The sequence below is a fragment of the Chrysochloris asiatica genome, unplaced genomic scaffold (assembly GCF_000296735.1).
Source record: "Chrysochloris asiatica unplaced genomic scaffold, ChrAsi1.0 scaffold00036, whole genome shotgun sequence".
In the NCBI taxonomy this organism is placed as follows: domain Eukaryota; kingdom Metazoa; phylum Chordata; class Mammalia; order Afrosoricida; family Chrysochloridae; genus Chrysochloris; species Chrysochloris asiatica.
In genome coordinates, this window is record NW_006408554.1 from 6022665 (window position 1) to 6043549 (window position 20885).

Consider the following 20885-nt stretch of genomic DNA (forward strand, 5'->3'; position numbering starts at 1 on the left):
ATCTGGCTTGAACCTCTGGAAGTTCTCTGTCAATGTATGCTTGCAGCCATTTCTGTATTACCTTTAGTAAAAGTTTACTCGCATGGAATATCAAAGAGATTGTCCAATGATTTCTGCATTCCGTTGGGTCACCTCTCTTTGGAATGGGAACAAATATGGATCTCTTCCAATCAGTCGGTCAGATAGTTGTCTTCCACATTTCTTGGCATAGATGAGTGAGTGAGTGCCACCTCACTTTCTTGAAAGATTTCAATATTTATTCCATCAATTCCTGGTGCCTTGTTCTTTGCCAATTCCTTCAATGCACCTTGGACTTCCTCTCTGAGTATCATTGGTTCTTGATCATATGCTACCTCTTGAAATGGTTGAACATTAACCATTTCCTTTTGATACAGTGACTCTGTATTCCTTCCATCTTCTCTTGATGCTTTCTGCATCATTCAATAATTTGCCAGAGAATCTTTCAATAACAAAAGTTGAGGCTTGAATTTTTTCTTCAGTTCCCCTAGCTTGAGAAATGCTGAGCGTGTTCTTCCTTTTTGGTTTTCTGATCCCAGATCTTTGCACACTTTGTTGTAATATTTGGCCTTATCTTCTCGATTGGAGCCCTCCAAAAAATATCAACTTGTCAAATCACCAGAAGGAGTGTTAAGAACTACTGAATTTAACCACTATTTCCATTAGTCCAAGAATGATACCAATGCAAGTACTGAAAAATCTACTATTTACCTACACACTTTCTCCTGATACCTAGCACATGTTGGCATTCAATTAATGCCCTCTGGGTTGCTGAACACTGAGCCTAAATTCCTAAACCGTAGAGTAAAAATAGTAACCTGCCTCAAGATCAAAATAACAGTAAGTAGAAGGTACGTCAGTATTTTATATGACTTTGGCTGGCCAGTTAAGAACCAGATGTTCAGAGCCTTAACTATCATTATTATATATATGGTTCAGAACAGATTTTTTATGTATGCTTCCCTGAAGGTAAAGTACTTAGCCTTCTGAGTCAACTTTATAGCCCTTTTCTGCTTTCACCTTAATGAATAACATCCGTCCACAAATTTGTAACATCAGTGAGTTCAAATAATGACTAGTGAGAATTCCATTTCTATCTGAAGGTTAAGAAATTTTAAACTCCATTTCAGAGTATGGCTTAATCTAAAAGTTAATCAGCCCTAACCTTAGAGATTTAGCAAAAACATAAAAGAATAGCTCTGAGACCAACCAGTGTTCTGCTAAAGACTCTAAGAGAACATGAAAAGGTTGATCTCTTTATTGGATCCAGCATGGAGAGCAGCTACTCAACATAATTGCTTGTCAGAACCTACACCAGCTACACCAGGGAGGAAAAGTTTCTCAAGAAGACCCACACATGACTTATGAAGGAATAAAAATCATAATTTTAACATCTCGGTCTTTTGCATATCCATAGATCAATCCTTTCACTAAACATCAAAATTAGATTTCATTATTGCTCCAGTTCAAGCTGTTTTCCTTCATTATCTCCTAAATAGGGATGATGTTGAACCATTTCTAAGAGTTTAACTAAATTTCTACAGATCCCAGATTTCTTAGTCGAATAAATCCCCTCTTATTTGTCCCACCTATAAAATAACACTATTGATACCACCTGAAGGTACAGATGTTATTGTTGTTGCTAAGTGCTATTGAGTCAGTTTCGACCCATAGCAACCCTGTATAAGGCTTCCAAATATCAACTGATGGTTTTGAACCACTGACTTTGTGGATAGCAGTCCAGGGCTTATCCTACAATGCTACACCAGGACTTCTGAGGTACAGATAGTAGTTTAATCAAACGAAAGAAAAAGACATATTCCTTGGATTGTATGTAGAATTTTTTTAATTTATTTTTTTACTTTTGAAAGGTGTAGGAGACATTAGTGAAAGAAAACAGGTGCGTACAAAGAAAACACACCATACAGCTTCAATAAAATAACTGAGTTAGCCAACAAACTTGAAGTCAACAGACCACTATTGAGTAATGCAACAGCAGACATATTGAGCATCTTGGTCTCTAGGTGATAAAGCATTGTGCAGAATGTAATTGTCAATCACAGACCTCACTATTCATTTGTTTTCCCACTTGTGTGTTCCTAAACTGTTTGATTAAAAACCAGCTCATAGCAACCGCATGTGTGTCAGGGTAGAACTTTTCTCTGTAAGGTTTTGGACGGCTGCTTTTCAGAAGATCACCAAGTCTTTCTTCTGAGGTACCCCTGGGTAGACTCAAAATTCCAACCTCTTGGGTTAGCAGCCCAGTGTCTTAGCCATTGGCAACACTCAGGGATTCCAAACTGTTTGATAGAATCAATTGTAGCTTGAGTTTATAAAATCAAATATGTTTTCACTGGAAAATGTCATCTGAAACTTAAAAAGACATTTTCAATGTAGTGTAGTGCTTTTAGAATACACTTTTCCAACTTAAATTTCATTCATATAAAGCCTAACTTGTGTCCTATTTTTAGTTTCTTCCATTCATAAAAACACCTTCTTCCCCCGTTCTTATCATGTTGCTTAACAAATATGTCTCCACTCTTGTTAATTTCAGCTCATTTTTATTTGCTTATCCTTCAAACATTTTATTCTTTATTACGTTCTGGAAGCCAGATGCTGAGAAATCAAATATACCTATGCTGTGATTTCAGTCTGCACAGACCTCATTCCCTACAATCCTGACAATCTGTTATCCCATTATTTATCAGTCAAGTGACTCCACTCACACTCTTCACATCTCTGGAAGCTCCCACAGACTCTTCCTTCCTGTCAAAACTCATCTGACTCTGCTACAATTCTGATCAGGTTCTCCTAGGTCTATATTACATAGGAGCCACCAGAAGAGCCATTTCTTCCAAATTGTTAGGTTTGAGCATCAACTTCTTTTCCCAATCCTTTTTATTTCTTGATGATCATATCAAGATTATGTCTTCATTCTAGGAAAGTTGAGTTTCCATTTTTTGTGTATCCACACTTTGCTTACTTTCTCTTTTATAAAAAATGCCTGCTCTTCTTAGTTCCCCATGCTCTCCGCCATTTTCCCAGTGCCTAAAATCCTGGTGGTGGACAAGTTAACTGATTGGGTTGGTAACCGAAGTCAGCTGTTCGAATCTACCAGCCACTCTGGGGAAAAGAGGAAACTTTCTGCTCCTATAAAGATTTTATTGCTAGGTGCCATTGAGTTGATTCAAACTCACAGTGACTCTACACGCAACAGAATGAAACACTGTCTGATCCTGTGCCGTCCTCACAATTATGTTACATTTAAACTCATTGCTTCTGCCACTATGTCAATCCATCTTGTTAGGGGTCTTCCTCTTTTTCACCAACCCTGCACTTACCATGATGTCCTTCTCCAAGGACTGGTCCCTCCTGAAAATTGGTTCAAAGTATAAGAGATGAAGTCTCACCTTACTGGCTTCTAAGGAGCATTCTGGTTACAAGCATCCAACACGGATGTGCTTGTTCTTCTGGAAAACCATGGTATTGTTAACATTCTTCTCCAATACCATAATTCAAATGCATCTATTCTTCTATGGTCTTCTTTATTCATTGCCTAACTTTCACATGCATATAAGACAACAAAATACCATGGTTCAGGTACAGCCTCAAAAACAGAGTCACTATAATTTGGCACCAACTCTATGGCAGTAGGTTTGGGATTTTTTTAGAATTATCTTAAATTATCTTATGGGTACAAGAAAGCAACATGAACATTTTAACTTTGATATGGGTAATTTATCCATTCACATTACAAAATGAGGATCAGAGGGAAAAACTACCACACTTACGATTATTTTGAAAGCAAGTAAGTTTTTACAACATTATAATTTGAGAATTCTCAAAAGCGAAAGTCTATTTAGTTCATATATTCAATGCCTCAACCAGCCAACAACAAGCTTTACTACAGAGACTTTTAGGAAAGAAAAATGTTTCCATTATTTGACTGGGCCTTATTGCCAAGAGGAACTTGAGTTTGACTCAGAGCCAAGCTGCATCACTAAGAGGCCAAGGTAAGTGAACCTGTTCACCTGGGAGACTTTCCCATTATCACCATTTGGGAGCACGCAGACAAAGGTCAGTTTATCCAAAATTCCAAAGGACGCCCTGGGAAATCACACTCATTCCTGATTGCTGAAGAATATAAGCCACCATTTGGTGCTTCAGAATTTTCTGCTAACCTCGTGACATTGTACAAAATTGAGTCTGGCTGCTGAATTTCCCAGAAGTCTGTGGGTTACTACCCAAAGTGATATGAGTGACAGGTCTTCTTTGTGCTCCTCCCTCTATATCTTTCTCCAAGACCCTACCACCTTTTTACTCCTAAACCTTTTCAGACATGATGAACTTGACCAGTATCAATTCTAACAACAAACAAAACATCATTATAAGTATAATAAGTTCACTACTGAGAACTGGTTTTTGTTGTTGTTAAGTTTCCAACTCATGGCAACCCAGTATAGGGTTCCCGAGGTTATAAATCTTTACCGGAGCAGAAAAAGCCTCGTCTTACTCCCATTGTTTGACTAGTGGGTTTGAACTATCAACCTTTCAGTTAGCAGTCCAAGGCTTATCCTACAGCACCACCAATGCAGTTTTAAAGGTCAAAAATGGAAGATAGATGTAGATGGACTCTACATCAAAATAGAATATATCTAAAACATATATTAATGATCCTCTACACACAATCCCCTTTGTGCTCATGTAACTTTATATATGGAAAATATAAAATACCTACTCCAAAACATTCATTCTTTATGGTAACCATTCCCACTCTCTTGGCCTCCGCTGGTGAGAATTCTGAAATGATAGAATTCCACACGAAATCCTTACTGAAAGGCCTTAAAGTAAAGCCACCAAAATGAATTGGTTACATTGACTGATCACTGACTCACGTATGAGTTGTTATTCCAGCAAAATACAAAGCCCGAAGTGTACCTACAATACATGTTATTGTTAGATGCTGTCAAGTTAGTTCCAACCCATAGCAACTCAATGCACAACAGACTAAAACATTGCCTGGTCCTGTGCCATCCTCACAATCATGGTTACATTTTAATATTTCATACTTTTATATTCTTCTCCAACACCATAACTCAAATGCATCAAATCTTCTATGGTCTTCCTTATTCACCATCCAACTTTCATATGCATATTGTTGTTAGGTGCCATCAAGTCGGTACCGACTCATAGAGACCTTACGCACAGCAGAACAAAACAATGCTGGGCCAACCTCACTACTATTGCCACGCTTGAGTCCATCGATGCTGCCACTTGGCCAGTCCATCTTGTCGGGGGTCATCCTCTTTTTCTCTGACCCTCCACCTTACCAAACATGATATCCTTCTCCAGCGACTGGTCCCTCCTGACAATATGTGAAGTTTGGCCAACCTGGCCTCCAAGGAGCACCTGACTGGACTTCTTCCAAAACGGATCTATTGGTTCTTTTGGCAGCCCATGGCACTTTCAATAGTCTCCTCCAACACCATAACTCAAAAGCACCAATTCTTCTATGGTCTTCCTTATTCACTGTCCAGCTTTCACACGCATAGGAGGTTATTAAAAATACCATGGCTTGGGGCAGGCATACTTTGCTCCTCAAACTGTTATCTTTGCTTTTGAACACTTTAAAGAAGTCTTGTCCAGCAGATTTGCCTAATGCAATAAGTCATTTTATTTCTTGACTGCTGCTTCCATGAGTGTTGATAGTGGATCCAAGCAAAATGAAATCTTTGACAACTTCATTCTCCATTTATCATAATGCTATTTATTGGCTCATTGGTGAGGATTTTTGTTTTCCTTCCATTGAGGTTCAATGATCTTCCTGCAACATGTCCTCAGTTTTCAGTTTACCCAGAGGTGCCTTAGAAAAAGGCCCTAGTAATCTCTGGTAGCGTAGTGGTTACGAATCGGGCTGCGAACCTTAAGGTCAGCGGTTCCAAGGTTGTGAATGCATCGTTATTTACCTCTGTCCCACTTGGTCCATGCAAACCTACCCAACTGTTCTCCTATCCACCTTGTTCTTCCATTCCCCTCACCTTTCTTGTGTATTGCCCCCAAACACACCAGCACCCAAGCTATCCTGTGTCTATTCCCTACCCTGTGCTTCACCTTCCCCTCCCTCCCTTCAACGCACCCCATACATCCCGGTAACCAGCTAAGAATTTTTTTTCCCCTTTTAGTATGGGTTCTTTTCCTTAATCTTTTACAATAATGGTCCTATGCAGTATTTCTCCTTTTGTGACTGACTAATTTAACTCAGCATAATGTCCTTTAGGTTTATCTGTGTTATGTGGTGGCTTGTAGCTTCTTTGTTATTCTTCAAGGTAGCATAATCTTCCATTGTGTGTATGTACCACTGTTCATTTATCAATTGTTCCATTGATGGGCACTTAGGCTGTCTCCATCTTTTTGCTTCAATATACTTCTTGTAACCATTTTTGAATTATCTGTAGCAAAATCTTATTTGCATGTGATATTAATAATATTGTTTGATGATCTCTGCATTCCATTGGGTCACCTCTCTTTGGTGGCCAAGTAGCTGTATGCCAAATATCTTGGCCTAGATGAGTGAGTGCCTCCAGTACTGCATCAGTTTTTTGAAAATTTCAATTTGTATTCCACTGGTTCCCACAGCCTTGTTCTTTGCCAATACCTTCAGTGCACCTTGGACTTCTTCCCTCAGTACCATTGGCTCTTGATCCTATGCTACTTCTTGAAATAGCTGAACATGGACCATTTCTTTTTGGTATAGTGACTCTGTATTCCTTCCATCTTCTTTTTTTTTTTTTCTTTTCTTTTAATATGTTTAATGGTCATTTGTATATATTCTTTAGAGAAATATCTGTTCAGATCTTTTGCTCATTATACAATTGGATTGTATTTTTTTGTACTGTGTTTCAGCAGAAATTTATTTTTATAAAAAACATTCCTGTATTTAATTATAACAATAAAAACATATTTCATAAGCTCAGCTTACATGCATCAATATACCTACAAGACTAAATGTTTACACTAACTTACTTTTGAGACTTCAGATATGCTGCTGTCAAAACTGTTAATATTGTCCGGTTACACTGTTACAAATCACTTGATTTCATTTACACATGCTACAACCACAAAATGTTGTTTTCTTGCTGTCAGTTTTTTATGTTTTTTTTTAGTTTTTATTGTGTATTGAGTGATAATTTACAAGGGAGAACACTGGTTTCATACTCATTCTATCGCATTTCGTTTCACACTGCAGTGATTATAATCCCCTCTGTGTATCATCATTCAACAATATTTGCTTCTATTCTCTCTGTTTTTTTGTTTTTGTTTAGGATGTACACAAAATCATTTAAACAACCAAAGGGCACATTCTGCAAGCCTGCCTCCTCACCACTAGCACATAATCTTTCTCTTTTCATAAGTCTAGAATCCTCAGCTGCTCTATGTCATCATCTCTGTCTCCATCTCTGGTGTCACTGCTTCTCTGGATAGGGTCCCACATTCTGCTCATGCTCTTCTTCCTTAATGGTCCTAGAGTCCTCTGTTCCTGAACTGTAAGATTAACTACTCCCCCTTTATGTTACAAGACTTCTACCTTTACAGTTGTGACAATCGCAATTAGTCGTGATAACAATTACTCACTATTGAATCATAAGGATCTTATCCCCATCTCCTTTCACCAGACCTGCTATGAGATGAAAACTATTCAGTGGAGATTCTACCTTCCCACCACACACTCTGAAACTAAACTCACTCTTGAAAATTTGTAAGCCAGTCACTTCATGCCTTTATAGTCTTCCATCTTCTTTTGCTGCTTTATGCATCCAATATTTTGCTCATGTTTGTGGCTAAGTGTTCTTGAGTCAATTCTGACTCATAGTGACCATGTATAGGGTTTCCAAGGAGCAGTTGGTGAGTTTTAACCACTGTTCTTGTACTTCAAACCACCCTTTGGCCAGTGCTTTATCCCACAGTGCCACACCAGGACTCCATAAAATCCTTCAATATTTCAAAGAGAGGCTTGAATTTTTTCTTCAGTTCTTTCCATTTGAGAAGTACAGAACGTGTTCTTCCCTTTTGGTTTTCTAACTCCAGGTCTTTGCACATTTCATTATAATACTTGGCTTTCTCTTCTCAAGCTACCCTTTGAAAATTCCTGTTAAGCTCTTTTATCTCCTCATGTCTACAATACATAACTATTAATAAATTGCAAAACTCTTCCAGAATTGTATATCTAAGAAGTAAGTGGATCCATTCAATAATCTAGGAGTTTGGTAGCAGTGCACTTTCCCTAATGAAACTGGAACCCTTTTTAACAAGCATCGATTAAGTATAGTGGCACTGTAGGATCAGCACTGGACTGTGAACTACAAGGTAGGCAGTTCAAATCCACCAGCTACTCCTCAAAAACCCTCTTCAGGGTTCAGTCAGAACTGACTTGATGACACTTAAAAACAATAGCAATGGTTCAGAACTGACACGATGGCACTTAACAACAACACATCTATATATAATTTGTGACGGCCTGGTGTGGTGTTGTAGGAGATAAGTAGTTGACTGCTAACTGCAAGATCGGTGTTTAAAACCCACCAGCCATTCCTTGGAAGCCCTATACAGGGCCACTATAAGTTGGAATGGACTTGACTGCATTTAACAACAATACATTTAAATTTTAGAATTTTCCCAACCAATGGTCATATGTCCGAAAATAAAGAGCATATCAACGTTAGGACATTAAATAGACATTGTACTTCAACTCTCCCCAAACTCCCTGTTTAATTGTTACTATCTTTGTGAAATTCATTATTAGTGATAGAAATAATCTTCATAAATTACTTGAGACTTGACTAATTGAAATGTATAACTGGGATATTATATCTGTAATGTATTTGATTCAAGAAGAGTAGCTGAGTTTTATATTAAACAGGATTTGGCAGTACACATAGGGCTTACAAATCTCTAGTGTCAGGCCTCTGCAAGAGAACCATTTGTTTAGAGAAGATTTGAAGAACATGAGCGAGTAAGAAAGAGTGGGTCCAGATGTTCAGCTTCAACCCAGGTGTGGCTTAGTTGTGCTGCTTTGTGATGAGGGATTTTCCAGAGCACAGGAAGCTGCACCTGTATGAGATTATATATACACAGATTTAAACTTGCTGCAAAGTTGACTGCCTTCTGTCTGATCTCTCTCTAATTGCATTGGTTTGGACAGATCTCAGGTGGAACTGGTCAAACATTAAGACTTTGTTTGCTACTGCTTGAATTGATAGAAAAATGTAAAAGGAGCTCAGTGGTAGCCAGATCAATTGCTAATATAATGGAATCAAAGTTGAAAGCATCGAAAAAATTGTTGCTCACCAAATTAATAATTAACCCAGATCCCTTTACTGCTATATACCTTTTCACTCAAAAAAAAAAGCACAAACATATTTCCAATTTGTTTTCAGTACAAAAAGTAGAGTCATAGTGAAACTATAAGGGATTGCTAAGCACTCATGATCCTGGGTTGGTATGCAACAGGTTTTAGCTGTAAATCGGTTTGGTGTGTGTAGATGAGTTGGGGCTGCCTTATTAAAGGAAAATTCTTCTAGTAAAAATACACAGCACCCTTTTTTATATAGTAAACAGATGTCAGCCTTTCATTGTAAAGTAGTTTTGGTTCAGTAGATGTCAAATAAGACTTTAACAGATAGCTCCTGTCTATAAAGAATACTTAACTTTGGTAAAATGAAATAGTCACTCAAATGCTTTAAAAATAAATAAATAAATACTGCAAAAGATGCACCATTCAAGCAAAATGGTTTTGAGAACCAGGTTTTAATACTTTATTTTAAAGACGATCTCTATGAATTACAATTTCTCTGGTGTAGGATTTTTCAGTGATAAAAACCTTGTGGGTAAACGTATTTACCCAACAAAACTCCTCCCTTTCATACATCTTTTGGACTTTGAAAAACTGTTGATTTCTCTTTTTTATTACAGAATATTACTGCTGAAGAAAGTACTGTGCAGATGACCAAGTCAAGATGGCTCTTCCTATGCAGAGCAATTTTCTGCTGTAGAAATCATGTGTTAAGGATGTCAAAGAAAATATTCTTTTTTATCTACTATCTTCTCCTTAGATGTATTTAGATAGAATACATGCTGTTATGGATTAAATTGTTTCCACCAAAGTATGTATTGGAATCCTAACACTGAGGCTGGAAATGCCATTCTATTTGGAAATAGAATCTTCTTTGTTTTCTTAATTAGTGCAGATCCAACAAGGAGCTCTGGTAGTGTAGTGGTTACGAATCGGGCTGTAAACCACAATGTCAACAGTTCGAAACTGCCAGCTGCTCCACGGGAGAAAGATGAGGCTTTCTACTCCCATAAAGATTTACAGCCTTGGAAACCCTGTTCAAGGTCATATGGGTCTGAACCAACTCAATGGCACTTAACAACAACAAACTAGACAAATATACTGCCATCTCATAACACCCTATGCAGGACAGAGCAGAATGCTCCTATGGTTTCTGAGACTACATATTTCAGAAGCAGACAGCCTCATCTCTCTCCAACAGGGTATCTGATGGGTTTGAACCTCTAACTTTTTTATTAGCAGCCTGATGCTTAGCCCACGGCACCAGCAGGGCTCCTTGACCCCAAATAGACTGGGTTCTTATCTTATCACTTATGAATTATAAATGCAGCAAATTAGATAAGTGAAGTAAGACAGGTGCTGTATTAGGATCCAAGAAACTCCAGGGTTATCACCCACAAGGAAAGATTTAACATGGCTAGGTATCTGATTTGGACTTCAAGCCTCCAGAATTGTGAGAAAGTAAATTTCTGTTCTTCAAAGTCACCCACTTGTATTTGTATTACAACAGCAATAAAAATAAATAAATAAGAACATGTCTATGCACATTTCTATGAAGAAATGCTCCTAACTCAAAGCTATTTGCTCCATACTGAAAGATTTTAATTCAACTGGTATGATACAAACCTGGGTGGTTTTTTGGTTTTTTTTTTCCTAATGGTCTTAAAAACATCTTTGTTGCATGTCCCATAAAAGCACTTCAGCTACTAGTTCTTGTGTTCCTTTTAGAGCACCAAGTTCCTCTGCCTTATGTTTGCATACTATCCCACAGTTTACAAACTGGAGCATATTGAGTTTATCCTCACAACATCCAAAGTGATCACCTCTGGTGTAGGAGGAAGGAGCTGTGGAGACACCTACCTGCAGAGGGCTAAGACTCCAACCCAGGGTCATTCAATGCGCTGAAGTGGAAACACCTGTCTTAACTTCTGGCCAGGAATGTTCTTAAACCGTTCTGCATTCAAATTATATAAGTATAAAAAAATTAAGAAATTGATATCTCTGACAGTTGATGGGTATAATCTTTCCTCAAGGCTTATTTATTTAGGGAGAATAGCATAGTGTGTTAGTTTAGGAATATGTTATTGTTGTTGTTACTAGGTGCCGTCAAGTCAGTACTGACTCATAGAGAAGAAAACGCTGCCTGGATTTGTTCCAACCTCACTGTGCCAATCCATTTCATTGAGGGTCTTCTTTTTTGCTGATCCTTCACTTTACCAAGCATGATGTCCTTCTCCAGGGACTGGTCCCTCTTGATAATATATCTGAAGTGTGAGAGGTGAAGTCTCAAAATTCCGACTTCTAAGGATCACACTGACTGTACTTCTTCCAACAGCAATTTGTTTGTTCTTCTGGCAGTCCATGGTACTTTTAATTTTCTCCTCCTACACTATAACTCAAATGCATCAATTCCTCTATGGTCTTGTTTATTCATTGTCCAAGTTTCACATGCATATGGGGTTACTGAATATACCATGGCTTGGGTCAGGTGCACCTTAATCCTCAAACTGACATTTTTGCTGTTGAACATGTTAAAGAGGTCTTGTGCAGCAGATTTGGTCAATGCAACTCAACATTCGATTTCTTGACTGATGCTTCCATGAGTGTTGGTTGATCTAAGCAAAACAAAATATTTGATAACTTCAACCATTTCTCCATATATCATCATGTTATTTATTGGTACAGTAGTGAGGACTGTGTTTTCTTTACATAGGTGTAACCCATACTGAAGGCTCTGGCCTTTAATCATCATCAGTAAGTATTTCAAAGTGGAATACTTTCAATAAGCAAAGGAATATCATCTGCATATCACAAGTTGTTAATGAATCTTCCTCCATGTTCTTCTTCATATAATCCAGCTTCTCGGATTATTGGTTCAGCATACATATTGAATAAGTATGATGAAAGCATACAACCCTGGCACATGTTGTTGTTGTTGTTAAGTGCCGTCAAGTCGGTTCCGACCCATAGCGACCCTGTACAGGGTTTCCGAGGGTGTAAATCTTTACAGGAGTAGAAAGCCTCATCTTTCTCCCGCAGAGCAGCTGGTAGTTTTGAACCGCTGACCTTAAGGTTCGCAGCCTGATTCGTAACCACTACGCTACCAGAGCTCCTAATTTTAAATCATCAAGTGCCCCCTTGTTCTGTTCAAACAACTGCCTCTTGGTCTATGTACAGGTTCTGTTCTGGATAAGCACAATTAAGTGTTCCGGAATACTCATTCTCTGCAATGTTTTCCATAGCTTGTCATGATACACAACCTAAGGCATTTGCTTGTTCAATAAAGCACTAGTAAACATATTTCTGGTATTCCCTGCTTTCAGCCAAGATTCATCTAATGTCGTCAATAATATTCCTTGTTCCACATACTCATCTGAATTGGACTTGAACCTGGAAGTTCCCTATCCATGTACTATTCCAGCCATTTTTGAATTATCTTTAGCAAAATTTTATTTGCATGGGATATTAATGATATTGACTTATGATTTACACATTCCATTGGGTCACCTTTTGTTGTTGTTGTTGTTGTTTGGAATGGGCACAAACATGGATCCCTTTCAATCAGTTGGCCAGGTAGCTGTTTTCCAAATTTCTTGGCATAGATGAGTGAGCGCCTCCAGTGGTGCATCAGTTTTTGAAAGATTTCCATTTGTATTCCATCAATTCCCAGAAAGTTGTTCTTTGCTAATGTCTTCAGTGTACCTTGGACTTCTTCCTTCAGAATCATTGGTTCTTAATTATATGGTACCTCATGAAATGGTTGAACATTGACCATTACTATTTAGTGATACATAATAACTCTGTGTATTCCTTCCATCTACTTTTGATACTTTCTACATCATTCAATATTGTGTCCATAGAATTTTCAATACTGCAAGACAAGGCTTGAATTTTTTATTCAGCTCTCTCAGTTTGAGAAATGCTGAATGATTTCTTTGTTCTTTTTTGGTTTTTTAATTCCATGTCTTTGCACATTTCATTATAATATTTGACTTACCTTCTCGAGCTACCCTTTGAAATTTTCTAATCAGCTTTTACCACCTCATTTCTTCCATTTGCTTTAGCATCTCTATGTTGGAGAACAAGTTTCAGAGTCTCTTCTGACATCCATTTTGGTCTTTTCCTTCTTTCTTGTTCATATAGAAAGATGAACTATCTACTTTTGCTCATAATGAAACATGAACAAAACTAAAAGTTTTATAACAAAGTGATTTCAACTAAGAATTTGTCTAGGCTTCTTTTGGAGAAACTTGTGGATGAAGATGTTTCATTATGCCTAGACTCTCTAGGAAGATTGTACTGTTAAAGGATTCCTGAAATCTCCAGAGTCACAATACGACCAATGATTCAAATGAACAATTATGCTTCACTGGCATGAGTGAATATGTGTGTGAAGGTATGAGAATGATCAGGGCGAATCCACTTGCAGTATTTGAAAATACGCTGTTGTTGCTGTTGTTAGCTGCCTTCGAGTCAGTGCCAACTCATAGCAATGCTGTGCACAACAAAATGAAATGCTGTCCAGTTCTGTGCCATCCTCACAATTGTTATGTTTCAGTCCATTGCTGATGCCGCTGTGCCAATTCATCTCCTGGTGGGGGAGGAGGCTCTTCCTCTTTTTCATGGACCTTCCACTTTACCAAGCATGATGTACTTCTCGAGGGACTGGTCCCTTCTGATAATGTATCCAAAGTATGAGGGATGAAGTCTCATCATTTTGACTTCTAAGGAGTATGCTCGCTGTACTTTTTTCAACACAGATTTGTTTGTTCTTCTGGTAGTTCATGGTACCCTTAATATTCTTCTCCAACACCATACTCAAATGTATCAGTTCTTCTGTTGTCTTCCTTATACACTGTCCAAGTTTCACATGCACATGAGGCTATTGAAAATACCATGGCTTGAGTCAAGGACACTTTAGTCCTCAAACTGAAATCTTTGCTTTTGAACATTTTAAAGAGGTCTTGTGTAGCAGATTTCCCTAATGCAATAGGTTGTTTGATTTCTTGTCTGCTGTTTCCATGAGTGTTGATAGTACATCCAAGCAAAATTAAGTCTTTGACAACTTCAATTTTTCCTCCCTTTATCATGATCTTATTCATAAGAACATTTATCATGATGCTATAAGAAAAAAATTCTTACAAAGTAAAAAACAAACAGAAAAATCCATTGCGTTGGTTCCCACTCATGGCAACTCCATATCAGAGTAAAGTTGTACTCCGTAGGATTTTCACTGGCTACTATCTTTCAAAAGTAGATTGACAGACTTTTCGTCGAAGGTACCTCTAGGTAGATTCACACTGCTAACCTTCTGGTTAGTAGGCTAGCATTTAATGGTTTGTGCCTCTTAAAGGAAACCTTTACAAAGTATAAGACATCTTTAAATTAAAGTGTGAGTCTTAATCACAAAACAGCTGAGTATGGAGAACCCATTAGAGTCAATGTATAGCCACAGATTTTTTTTTTTTTTTAATTGCATTTTAAGCTTAAATTATTCCAGAGCCCTAAGTTTTTATTTCTTCAGTTTCTTCAGGGATATCTTTTTCTTCTGTGCAACGTCCTCTTTTGGTTTAGGAACAATTTGCTCCTTTTCAGTGAGGATCATCTCAATGTGGCAGGGGAAGCTCATGTAGGGGTTGACCCAACCAGGAGCTCTGTAAGTTCGGTGGTACATCTTGGGGGTTTTGTTGACTTGGATGTGCTCAATGACCAGAGAATCCACATCTAAATCCTGAAATTCAGCATTGCTCTCTGCATTTTTAAATGTGCACCAAAAATTCAGCACTCTTTTTAGGCCACTGACCCTGTGTCCAACCCCACTGTTTGGTCTTGGCACACCATCATTGTAACATTGGAATAATAAACATTGCTTCTGCAAAGTGACATCTTTCAGATACTTGGTGGCTTTTTGTGTATGCATGCCCTTGGTGGCCTGGCAGTTTCATGGGTGTTCAAGATTTGAACCTCATGGTGTGTATGATTTTGTGCAACTTTCTAGGTCAAGTGAGTAGCAAACCATTGTGTAAAATTACCTCGGGCCACTTACAGGAAGAGTAGACGTAGATTCTTATGGAAGTCTTGATCTAGTCCCTTAGAAAAAGCAAGTTTCTCTGAGGCAGTGGTATTCCCATCCCTTCACTACTCAAACAGGAGGAATAATGAAATGGGAGGGAGTTTCTTAGGGAATGAAAGTAACTGATACTCCCATAAAGAGCAATGAAGTCTTGATACACGTTACAAAACTATGAATGCTGAAAACATCATGAGCTAAATAAGCCAGTCATAAATATTTTATGATCTTACTTGTACAGATACATGTTGGAAGAAGTACAGCCAGAGTGCTCCTTGAAGGCCAGGATGGCCAAACTTCATCTCTCATACTTCAGACATATTGTCAGGAGGGACCAGTCACTGGAGAAGGATGTCATATTTGATAAGGTGGAGGGACAGAGAAAAAGAGGAAGACCCCCAACTAGATGGATTGGCCAAATGGCAGCATCGATGGACTCAAGCATGGCAACAATAGTGAGGTTGGCCCAGGACTGGGCAGTGTTTCGTTCTGCTGTGCATAAGGTCACTATGAGTTGGTACCAACTCGATGGCACCTAACAACAACAACTTATATGAAAGTTCTGGAATAGACAAATGTACCAAGATAAAAGTTAATGAATAGTTATCAGAAGTAGGGGGGTAGTAGTTGTTATTTAGGAAGCACTGAGTGTTTGCTTATGGTGATGGAAATTTTGGTAATGGATACTGGTGACCATTACAAAACATGACTCATGTAATCAGTATCACTGGATTGTTTAAATTTTTTAAATGCTGAATTGGCAAATGAGGATGTTATTATTATTATTATTATTTTACCATAATAATGATTTTAAAAAGCAATTGATACCAGTGCTGTAGGCTAAGCACTATACCACAAGGTTGGTTTGAACCCTAAGGTCAACAGTTCAAACTCACCAGCCGCTCTTCAGAACCCCTACACAGGGTCGCTATGAGTTGGTACCAACTTGACAGCAGTTAACAACATATTCATGCAGCTGGGATGACTGAGATAGTCTGGCACCTTCCACCAGTTCACTTGGCTAGTTTTCTCTTTTAAGGCTCCCATACTGCCACCCAGCAACAACCCTGCCGGATCCTTGTGAAACCACCACAAGCATGGGAACAACTGTAGAAACTCAGAGCTCCCTTCTACCTCACTGGTAGTCCTGTGATTTCCCACCATGGCATTCAAGGAATGTCCATACATATTGCTCAGAATATAGTCTCTTCCTAAACATACCAGCCCACAAGGTAGGGAGGGCTAATGCAACCTGGAGAGTTACAGAAACCGGCTTTTAGATCCTCCCCAATCATATTCTCTTCACAAGTCATTCTCCCTGCTGGGCTTATCTCTCTATGGCTCCCCAGAGGCCCCCATACTTATCCCTACTTTTCAGTTTTATTGCTGCTGTCACTCCACCTCACCTCAGCCTTCCTTTTGACAGAAATTGCCTATACTCTACTTCTCATTTTTTAAAGTCCAGTTTAAGTCCTGCTACTACTATTCAAATGTTCTGTCATGGCAGCAAACATTTCATGACATGGGCATCTTATCACCTCATCCCCAAAGAGCAGGGTAAGATTGACCACAAGCCAGGACTAGAATAAAATTGGTTCTTATTAGTAAGGGAAGGAATATAAGTCAGACTGTATTGAGGTACAGGGGCAACTCGACTCTGCCATACTAGTAGGTGAGTTGGGTATTAGAGTAAGCATGTCTTTTTCCCTTGTTAAATTTTTCCATTTTTGCTTAGGCTTATCTTCTCATCATCAGTATATACTTAACAAAAACAACAACAAAAAAGTTTTAAAGAGCAAAGATACTAGTTTGAGGGCAAAGGTGAGCCTAACTCAAGCCATGGTGTTTCACATATGCGTGTGAAAGTTGAATAATGAATATGGAAGATGATAGAAGAATCAATGCATTTGAATCAGGATGTTGGAGAAAAATATTGAAAGTACCATGGACTGCCAGAAGAACAAACAAATCTGTCTTGGAAGTGCAGTCAGAATCTTCCTTAGAAGGAAGGATGGCTAGTTTCATCTCTCATACTTCAGATATGTTATCAGGAGACACCTGTCTCCAGAGAAGGATATCATGCTTGGTAAAGTGGAGGGTCAGCAAAAAAGAGGAAGACACTCCCCTCCCCATTCCCCCCCACCCCCAGTGAGATGCATTGACATGATGGCAGTAACAATGGGCTCAAACATCACAATTGTGAGGATGGTGCAGCACGGGACAGTGTTTCATTGTGCATAGGGTTTCTATGTGTTGTAACAGTCTCAACTGCAACTAACCACCACAACAACATCTTTCTCAGGTAGATGAAACTTGTACCATCTTCCTCAGATAGAAGTTACACAACTCAACAAAACCAGTTTGCTATCAAGTCTATTCTGACTCATGGTTACCCCATTTGTGTCAGAGTAAAATTGTGCTCATTAGGGTTTTGAATGGCTGGCTAGGTCTTTCTTCCAAGGCCCTGTGGGTTGACTCAAACCTCCAACCTTTAGTAAGCAACTGAGTGCATCACTGTTTGCACCACCCAGAGACTTTAAACTTAACTGTACTGAAAAATCCTTGAGGACAGGCGTCAAGCCTTACCAGTCAGTTGAAGATACTACAATGCTGAGTGCATCGCAAGAGCACACATAATACTTCATACAATTTCTTATTGTAAATTAAGGTTAGTTTTCTTTTATATTTAGACAACAAGGGCTAGGGCAGGCACCTCTAGAAAAACAATTATGTGTGAAGCAAAAACCCATGATTTCTGCAAAATTCTTACAAAAGCCTTCAGAGTGTGAAATACATAGTAGCTGTGAAAAGTATGAGGGGAGTGAGAAATTGTTTTTTTGTTTTAAATTAGAATTTGTATTTTATAAAATAGATACTGGATATTTGCATCAAATTGTTTACAAACTGAGTTCTCCCCTATGTTGTTGTTGTTAAGTGCTGACAATTGAGTTCCGATTTAGAGCAACCCTATGCACTGGTGCGGTGCTGCAGGATAAGTGCAGGACTGCAAAGTTCGTTTGGACCACAAGATATGTGGTTCAAACTCACTAGCCACTCCTTGGAATCCCTTACTGGGTCACTATGAGTCCGAACGGATTCGACGGCACTTAACAACAATGATGTACTACAAAACAAAACACTTCCTCTCCTGAGCCATCTCACAATCACTGCTAGGATTGAGCCCATTGTTTCAACCAGTGTGCTGGCCCTCTGTTTTACCAAGCATGATGTCCTTCTCCAGAGACTGGTCTTTCCTCATGGCATATCCAAATAAATTACATGACACAAAGTCTCACCATCCTCTCTACTAAGGGTCATTCTGGTTGTATTTTTCCAAGACACATTTGTTCATTCTTCTGGCAGTCCATGGTATATGTCATATTCTTCATCAGCACTGTCATTTGAAGGCATCAATTCTTCTCCAGTCTTCCTTATCCATTGTCCAGTTTTCACAGGCATATTGTTGCTGTTGTTATTAAGTGCCATCAAGTTGGTCCCAACTCACAGCACCTCTATAGCATTTCTGAGGAGTGCCTGGTGAGTTTGAACCTATGGTCTTGTGCTTCAAACTGACCTTGCAGTCCAGTGCATTATCCTACAGCACCACACCAGGACTTCAGCATAGCATATTGTTGTTGCTGTTGTTGAGAAGTGCTGTTGAGTCAATTCTGACCCATATTAGGTGATTGAAAATACCATGATTTGGATCAGGTGCACCTTAGTCTTCAAAGTGACATCTTTGCTTTGTGCTGGATACATGTCTAAAATCTCCATGACAAGACATGACGACTAGTTTTTATAGTCCCTGTCTCTCTTCCTTCCAGAGTTTGACTAAGGCAAATGAAAATCCAATCGAAATTCTTTTTTATAACAGGCACAACAGCAGTTTTAAATGATGTCAATCAACTTAGCATAGTGAAATTTAGTTTGTACATCTACCAAGTAATTAGAATTGATATTGAACATACCATCTTGAGAGAAATTAATTCTATTTTCATGTGAAATCCCAAAAATGTTATCTGTATTTATGAATTCAACGATACAATAAGGAGTTCCTCTACTCTTTATTTTTAAATCATTGCTAAAAAATTTCCCCCTTGATTATGTCAATAACAAAATTGAAAAATTTGGGGCCATGTGAGAATACATTAGAGCTGAATCATGAAAGATGCCTCTTGGACAACCACAGAGTAAAAGGCAGTTACTTTGTGTGTATAAGCATTGTGTAACTCCCATCGTTTCCAAGGGAAATGGTGGTGCAAAAAATTATGCCTCTGCTCTTGGGGAATGAAAATCACATAAACTGTCTCCTATAAATCATATTTTGTTCATCTAAGTGGATCAGAAGAGGGAGAATGAGAGGGGGCTCTCCATGGCAAGAGGCTTTGATCACTTTGATCAAACACAGACCACCTATCAGCCTTCCAACTGCTACCATGCGTCATACACATTTGTAATATTGTGTCATAATAGCTACCAGTCATTGTATTTGAGATAAAAAAGGGATTGTAATTAAACATATGATTGGATCCAGACATTTTAATCATGCCTCTATCTATTTTGCAAAGCAGGCCTGCTATTTTTTCAGCAGTTCCCTGAAATCGCCCTAGGATGACAATTTGCATGCTAACTGAATTCATGTACCATGCAGATTGCACAAGGACATCTGTTGCTGATTGTTTTGGTCCTCTGCTTTTTAGACTCAAATATGAAAATGCAGAAAGTAAAAGGCAAATTACAGAGCCTGGGGCAAGAGAGAAGGCTGATTGTTTGATTTCTCTTTCTCTCACCATCCCTTTAGAGGAGACTATTACAGAAACTAAAAACACCCTCCACTTTGCAGTCTCCTCAGCCTTACAATAAAATCAGTGCCCATGAAATGATGTTGTTTTCCAGCTGCTTCTTGTCTTAATCTTATTCATGTTGACCCAGAGAGAGAATCCATTCTCAGCTCCAGGCTCTCCAAACACAACCAGTCTGAGACAGTAAGAGAGGGGAGGGGTTGGCCTGACCCCTAAATGCAACCATAACAAAGACACGGTAACAAAAATGTCCCTTGTTGTGTAAAGAAACTGACTAACTGACTTGGCAAACATTCTTCCCAACTCAGTAAAGACTGGGCGATGCTATTACCCACATGTGAAGGGATTGTGTCACATACACTTATAAGCAATAATGAAGTTTTGTCAAAAAAGTCCAGGTTAACAAACTGCAGAGATGGACTTGTTCAGGTGTAGCTTTAGAGTAACATGAAACAAACAAGTCACCACAGTATGACACACTGACTGACAAGTAAGTAAAAATAAAATAGTAATAAAAGAGCCTAAGTAAAATTTTGCTGAGGATAATTTTAGAAACTATTACAAACAGTACATCAATAGGGAACTATCAGAAATTTAAACTAAATGCAGAAGAAAATGTAGAGTGAGGGATATTATTGATTGCTGA

At 38.5% G+C, this 20885-nt stretch overlaps 1 pseudogene; it reads right to left on the reverse strand.

The window, feature by feature from the left end:
* The window catches only part of LOC102826983, a 124932-nt pseudogene extending 109546 nt beyond the window's left edge, over positions 1-15386 (reverse strand).
* Between the last annotated feature and the right edge of the window lie 5499 nt (positions 15387-20885).